We start from the raw sequence: 8,306 nt of genomic DNA, 5'->3' as shown, positions 1-8,306 counted from the left end.
TTCTGAAGTGAATCCAAAAAGAGATGGAAAGGAGTATTGCAAAGTAGTTACCTTGAGAAGTGGTAAAGAATTAGAAGCTCCAGTGAGAATTGAAAAGCTTGACAAAGATGAGCAAAGGGTGTCGTCTCAAACACAAAAGGCTACAAAAAAGGATATTGAAGTTAAGGCAAAAAATCAAGCACAACCTCCTTAAGAACCATCTCTCAGAGTTTCCTTTCCTCAACACCTAAAGAAAAGCAAACTAGATCAATAGTTTGCTAAATTCATAGATGTATTCAAGAAACTTCACATCAATATCCCATTCGCTGAAGCTCTAGAACAAATGCCGAGCTATGTGAAGTTTATGAAAGACATCTTGTCAAACAAGAGGAAACTTGAGGACTATGAAACAATTGCACTTACTAAAGAGTGCAGTGCCATCTTATAGAGAAAATTGCCCTAGAAACTTAAAGATCTAGGGAGTTTCACCATCCCATGTTCAGTTTGGAATGCTGTGTTCGAGAATGCATTATGTGACTTAGGTGCAAGCATCAACTTAGTGCCTTTATCAATCTTCCAAAAGCTGGGTTTAGGTGAAGCAAGACCTACCACAATGACACTACAATTGGCATATCGCTCTATCAAGCACCCTAGAAGAGTAATTGAGGATGTGCTCGTCAAAGTTAACAAGTTTATCTTCCCTATAGATTTCATAATTCTTGACATGGAGGAAGATAAAGAAATACCGATCATACTTGGAAGACCATTTCTAGCGACAGGGAGAGCACTTATTGATGTTCAAAAGGGTGAACTGTGCCTTTGGGTACAAGAAGAAGAGGTAATTTTTAATGTCTTCAATGCTATAAAACACCTATAAGCAAGTGATAGTTGCTTTCAGATCGATGAAGTGGAAGCTATAGTGTCTAACCATGTGGGTGAATAAGATCCCTTGGAGGCGAGCTTACTATAAAATGATTCTTCGATCATGGAGGATAAGGAGGTGATAGAGTATTTACGGTGGATGGACTCCTTTGAGCCAAATAGAAGGAAATACTTTGAAGCCCTGGGACAAAGCTCTTCACGTCTCATGCCATCAATTGAAAACCCGCCGAGTCTCGAACTAAAACCATTACCGGCACATCTCCGTTATGCATATCTTGGTGAATCATTAACTTTACCAGTAATCATCTCCTCGGTACTCTCTCTTGAAGAAGAAGATTAGTTATTAAGAGTACTGAGGGGCCACAAGTCTGTAATTGGGTGGTCTTTGGCAGATATTAAGGGAATTCACCCATCTATGTGTATGCATTGCATTCTGTTGGAAGACAACATCAAACCATCAGTTGAAGTACAATGAAGACTTAATCCAACCATGAAAGAGGTGGTGAGAAAAGAAGTTTTAAAATTGTTAGATGCAGGAGTGATTTACCCAATCTCAAATAGCTCATGGGTAAGTCCAGTGTAAGTAGTGCCCAAAAAAGGAGGAATGACTATAGTAAAGAATGAAAATAATGAGCTTATCCCTACAAGAACCGTTACCAGATGGAGAATCTGCATTGACTACAGGAAGTTAAATAAAGCCACGCGAAAGGATCCTTTCCCCTTACCTTTTATTGATCAGATGCTAGATCGGTTAGTGGGCCATGAGTACTACTATTTTCTAGATGGCTATTCCGGATACAATCAAATAGCCATAGCACCAGAGGACCAAGAGAAGACTACAATTACATGTCCCTATGGCACTTTTGCTTTTCGAAGAATGTCGTTTGGATTATGCAACGCCCCAGGCACTTTTCAAATGTGTATGATGGCTATTTTTTCAGACATGGTGGAGCAGATAATTGAGGTATTTATGGATCACTTTTCTATTGTTGGAAATTCATTTGATGATTGCCTTGACAATCTTAAGCAGGTGCTAATCCGATGTGAAGAAACCAACTTAGTGTTAAATTGGGAGAAATGTCATTTTATGGTGCGTGAAGGCATAGTTTTAGGCTACCGGATTTCTTCCAAAGACATTAAGGTTGATTGAGCTAAGATCGAGACAATAGAAAAACTACCGCCACCAACATCAGTAAAAGGGGTAAGGAGTTTTCTTGGTCACGCGGGCTTCTATAGAAGATTTATCAAGGATTTTTCTAAGTTCTCCAAGCCACTCTCAAGTCTTCTTGTGGAAGGTACTTCTTTTGTTTTCAGTGAAGAATGTCAACGGGCATTCTCTACTCTCAAAGAAAAACTTGTGTCAACACCTATTGTTGTAACTCCAGATTAGGAGTTGCCATTTGAATTGATGTGCGATGCGAGTGATTATGCGGTAGGGGCTGTTCTTGGGCAACACAAGAATAAGGTGTTTCATGCTATTTACTTTGCCAGTCGCACTCTTAATAATGCCCAACTCAATTATGCAACCACAGAGAAGGTGTTATTGGCAATTGTGTTTGCCATCGACAAGTTTTGGCCTTTTTTAATTGGCAATAAGGTCATTATTTTCATAGATCACTCTGCAATTAAATACCTTATGGCCAAGAAGGATGCAAAACTGAGACTCATTCGTTGGGTTTTGTTATTACAAGAATTTGATTTGAAGATACGAGATAAAAAAGGCACAGAAAATCTCGTGGCAGATCACCTTTCTAGACTTGAATTACCAAAGGAAGAAGAATTGTAAAAGCCTCCAATTGATGATAATTTTCTTGATGAGCAACTATTCACTATTTCCTCTACAAAGCCGCTTCCTTGGTATGCCGATATTGTGAACTACCTTGCAGCTAAAATTGTACCTCCGGAATTTTCTTATCAACAAAAGAAGAAGTTTTTCTCCAATGTCAAGCATTATTATTGGGAGGAACCGGTGCTTTACAAACATTACACAGACCAAATTATTCGGAGATGTGTCCCGGAAGAAGAGATGGAGGATATCCTAAGGCATTGCCATACACTTAAGTGTGGAAGTCATTTTGGGGGAAATCAAACTGCCGCTAAAGTTCTCCAATCAGGATTCTATTGGCCAAGCTTGTTCGAGGATGCTTATGCTTTCGTGACTGCGTACGATAGATGCCAAAGAACGGGGAATATTTCTAGGAGGAATGAAATGCCACTGCAAACTATTCTAGAAGTGGAGTTATTCGATGTATGGGGAATTCACTTTATGGGCCCGTTTCTTTCATCTTACAACAACAAGTATATCCTTTTAGCAGTGGATTATGTTTCCAAATGGGTGGAGGCATCGGCAACTCCAACAAATGATGGCAAGGTGGTGCTAAATTTTCCCTAGAAAAGTATTTTCACTCGATTCGGGACTCCAAGGGTTGTAATTAGTGATGAGGGATCTCACTTTTGCAACAAACTATTTGAAGCTCTACTGGCGAAATATGGAGTCAAACATCGAACCGCACTCGCATATCACCCTTAAACGAATGGCCAAGCCGAGACATCAAATAGAGAGGTGAAGCTAATTCTAGAGAAGACTGTTCAGAGCTCCCGGAAGGATTGGGCAAGGAAGCTTGATGATGCACTTTAGGCTTATCAGACAGCATTCAAAACACCAATAGGGATTTCTCCATATAGGTTGGTTTATGGAAAAGCATGTCATCTTCCAGTTGAATTGGAGCATAAAGCATATTGGGCCATGAAGCAGTTGAATTTGGACATGCAAGCGGCAGGTGAAAAGAGACTTCTGCAGATTAATGAGATGGAGGAGTTATGTAATGATGCATATGAGAATGCCAAGGTTTACAAGAAGCGAACAAAGGCTTGGCATGACAAGCACATCTCAAGAAAAGAGTTCAAGCCAGGCCAACAAGTGTTGCTCTATAATTCGAGGCCACGCTTATATCTAGGAAAGCTCAAGTCCAGATGGTCAGGGCCATTTACCATGGTGAGAGTATTTCCCTATGTAGCAGTTGAAGTCACTCATGATGCAAAGGGAACGTTCAAGGTCAACGGACAACGTTTGAAGCCATATATTAATGGTGGCTTTGATGAAAAGAAGACCAACATTCTTTTGAACTCACCATAAGAAGCAAGACGTCCGGCTGATGACGTTAAACCAAGCACTTCTCGGGAGGCAACCCGAGCCTTCTAAAATCTTTTATTTATTTATTATTATTAATATTATTATTATTATTATTATTATTATTATTATTATTTTATTTATTTTTAGTGTACTTATTGTGTTTTAAATTGATTGATAGGTTAATACACAAGTTTAGGGGTTGCTCTAAGGATTTGCAATTGAAATGAAACTCAAGCAGGCATGAAAGCACAGATTTGGCAATAGGAGTAGCGTTTTGGCGCTCATCTTAGCACGTAGAGTGTTTGGGGCAAAAGTGGCAGAGCACGTAGCACTTTGTTGCTACCATGGAGCGCCTTGGCACTGCCTCCAAAAAGGAAAAAAAAATGACAACAACAAAGAGTAGCAAAAAAGGTACCACTGCAGCGCTGAAAACATAGCGTCGTGGCGCCAATTCGGGTTGCCATAAATAAAACACACCCAAACACTTACCCCCACTCACGGTCTTTTCAAAACTCAGCCCAAAACACACACAACTGACTCTTAAGATCAATTTTCACTCCGAAATCTCTTGAAAACATTCTCAATCTGCCTCTAGTTGTTCTCACTTCAATCTATTCCCACTGTCTTAGAAATTTGCAAGAGTTAGGACAAGCCTTCACTGTGGCAGTCGTGATGCTGTAGCGGTCTTCCGTCCAAAGAAAAGTAAGCCCTGATTTCCCTTATTTTGTTTTGAGACTTTTGTGCTGAAGTGATATTGAATTAGTGGCTATTCTCTGAGATTGTTGCAAATTCGGGGAAAGTTGAGATGTTTTGGTATTAGAAACGTGAGACTTAATATTTGCACACTATGTGTTTGTCACAAGTTCTGAGAGGACGTTTTTAGTGTGTTTGAAAAGGGCAGTTCTAGAACATTACATGCCATGATTAAGGGAATTAAGCAAGTCTAGGGGAGAGTGTTTTTGGGTGTTACTTTGAAAAAGGAAAGTTAGTTTGGACGTGATTCTCAGTTTGGCATATACATTACTTAATTTTCATGGCTTCCAAACGTCTGCGCACTTCAACTTTGGAAGCTTCATCTTCTAAGAAGGAAAGATTTGACAAAGTCAAATTTATTAGCTTTGAAGCATCGGAGAGGTATAAATAATCTATGGTTACCAAAACTTGTGTTTCAGAGGGAGGGATTAACTACCCCGATACGCTTATGAATGAGCACATCGAGGGCCGAAATTGGCAAGAGTTTGTAAAGCAACCAAAGGCAGCACTAGTTCCAGTGGTTCGAGAATTTTATGCCAATGCCAAGGAACATAAAAATAAGAAAGTGTATGTTCGCGGTAAATGGGTATCCTTCGATAGTAAGACTATCAACATGTATTATAAACTGCCCGATATAGAGAATGATGAGTACACTCAATATCGACAGGAACCCGACACGGAAGAGATTATTCAGTACTTGACAACCTCTCGCGTAAACTAGAAGAAATCTACTACAGGTGTTATTAACTTCTCTTCATCCGGGTTAGCCCATGAGACAAAGGCATGGCATTATTTTATATCTACCAAATTGCTTCCGAGCAATAATACTTCTGAGGTGACAAAGGAGCGTGCTATTTTGAATTATGTTATTTTCATGGACTTTAGCATAGATGTTGGGAAGATCATTGAGAAGTCCATTCTTGATACGCTCCAAGGGAAAATGATAGGGGGACTTGGACATCCATCATTGATTTATGATTTGTGTCACCAAGTAGGAATTCCAACGACCTCATATGAAGAAATTCAACACCCGAAGTCACTCATAACTCGGAAGAAAATGGAGAGCTACAAGTCTAATGATCAAAGGCCCACTATAGCTCCAACCTCACCACTACCTGGTCCTAGTTCTTCTGGACAACTAAATAATTCCTCAAGATAACTTAATGAGCTGAGGCATTGTGTGGCCCAATTGCAACTTATGGCGCACGAACAACAACAGTGGCGAGAGACAGTTGATCAGCATCTGGAACAAATTCAATATAATCAATACCAAATTGCTGCAAGACAGGATGTGCAGTTTGACTACCTGACACAGTTCACTACAAGTTTGGGAGAAATGTATTCCAATTGTGCACTTAATTCTGGACCTGATGGAATTGTATTTCCTCAATCTCTGACTTTGCTGCCATACACTCCAGCCAGACGCCACCATCCTAGCCCCGCATGTTCTACACCTCCTCCTGTTTCCAATGAAGATACTGACTGACAACTACTCAGGGAAGTCCTCTACACTCTTGTTTTACTTTTCCATTGAGGACAATGTCAGTTTTAAGTTTGGGGGAGTTAACTATCTTATTTATGTTATTTTATTCAGTTTAAAAAAAAAAAACTGAGCTTTGGTTCGGCTTGTTTCACCCCAGTCGATGATGAGACAACGATTGAACTTAACTATGGCTTCTGAGAGACAATGAATAATTTGATTGTTTGTGTGCTTGACTTGTTTGTTGGTTTTACTCTACTTATGATTTCCTTGCATTGTTGAGCACATAACTAAGAGCACTTGGCCATGTTGTGAACTTAGAGAAAGTTTATGTGAATTTCAGGTTTCTTAAGATCTCACCAGACTCTAGAACTTGTTTGATTATCACTCGAGGTGAAATCCCAGGCAATTTATCACTAAGAAAATGATTTAGGCCATTTTTGGATCGTTTGAGCCGTTTGAGCTTGCCTTGTTATAATAATATCCCTAGTTACCTTTTTGAGCCTGATTAAACTTTTCTTTGTCATCCACATTATTAGCTTAGCCTTTAAATAAATCCTATCATTCACCCTTTCCCTTGAGCTTGTTGATTATTCTAGGATGCACGTTTAGTTGTTTTTAGAATTAGGAGGTGTATTGATATTTTCTATAATTTGTTTGATGTCTCCAATGAAATTTTGTATTTGTCGTATTATTCCAAAAAAAAAAATTTGAAAAAAAGAAAAAAAAAGAAAAAAAAGAAAGAGAAAGAAATAAAGAGTGGAGACAAGAATGTTGATGGCAAATGGCGGATGTTTTGAGATATTGAGTTAGAAGTTCTACAAGAGGATCCTAGAGTAATTGATGAGTTTAGGGAATTTAGAGCCTCATTGATATCCTTTTATCCTACCTTAATCCCTAGCCATTCAATTCAAGCTTAATAAAGTCTTATTGATCCTTAGTGCTTTGTTGACCGACATTAGTGGAGAGTGACAAGAAAAGCAAGCCTATGGAATTCAAAAAATTCTCTTTACTTAGAGATCTACCTTGATTCACTTAATTGCATAAACCCATCTGAGTTGCATTTGGGCATGTGAATTGATAATTCACACACACACACATAAGAAGTCCTAGGTGGGGGTGGGATTAACATTCGAGTTGAAATTCTAAACTTTTAAAAAGTTTAAAGTCTTTCTTAAGCTGTAACTTATGTGAGATCTCTGAGGCATTTTTTTTGTGAAACAACGCCGGATCAATACTCAAGCAAGGTTTCATTTATTTATGTTTCGTATTACTCGTGTTTTTACTTTTTATTTTTTGTAGTTTTCTTTCTTTCATTTTTGTTTTGCTCGAGGACTAGTAAAATATTAAGTTTGGGGGTATTTGATGAGTGTGTTTTACTCACTCATTTAGTATTATTTTACACTTAATATCTAGTTAGTTTTTGAGGCTTTTGTTAGTTTTTATGTGTGTTTTGGTTCTTTGTTTGAAAGTTAGGTGAAAGTCTATGATTTGGAAGGTTTTGGACAACTTTTGGTGGAAAAAGACAGCAAACATAGCGCTTAGGCGCCAATTTCTAGCGTTTTGGTGCTAAGTCTTACAGAACCAATACAGTTGGACAGAATGGGTAGCGTTTTGGTAGCCATGATAGCGTTTTGGCGCCCATGATTTTTGCACAGCCAGCGTCGCAGTGCTAGGAACTCAGCGCCGCGGCGCTACGATGCGAGAAAAGGCGCGTTTTGAAGGCCAATCCTGAGAAAACTTACTCGTTTTAACCCTAATGCTCCTAAACATTCAAATAGATGATTCTAGGGCAATTAAAAAGACTTTTGGACTGAAGAGTGACGGCTGAATTTTGAGATGAGATTCAAGAAGAGAGAGAATTGAGTACCGAGAAGAAAACCAAACTCCTAAATACTAAGACAGCTGTTAACAAAACAAAGACTTTTTCAGAATAAGTGTCGCAACACACATAATAGTTTTGTTATATGACTTTCGTATATTCTTCCACTCTTTGAGGTTAAACAACTGCCTCTGCTTCTTATTAAATAAGAAACTAAGAAAGCCATACCGGTTAGTCTTGCAAATGTGTATATATAT

This window comes from Morus notabilis, unplaced genomic scaffold (assembly GCF_000414095.1).
Source record: "Morus notabilis unplaced genomic scaffold, ASM41409v2 Scaffold285, whole genome shotgun sequence".
Taxonomy (NCBI): Eukaryota; Viridiplantae; Streptophyta; class Magnoliopsida; order Rosales; family Moraceae; genus Morus; species Morus notabilis.
The sequence above is the reverse complement of the archived record's forward strand: the minus strand, read 5'-3'. Positions refer to the sequence as shown.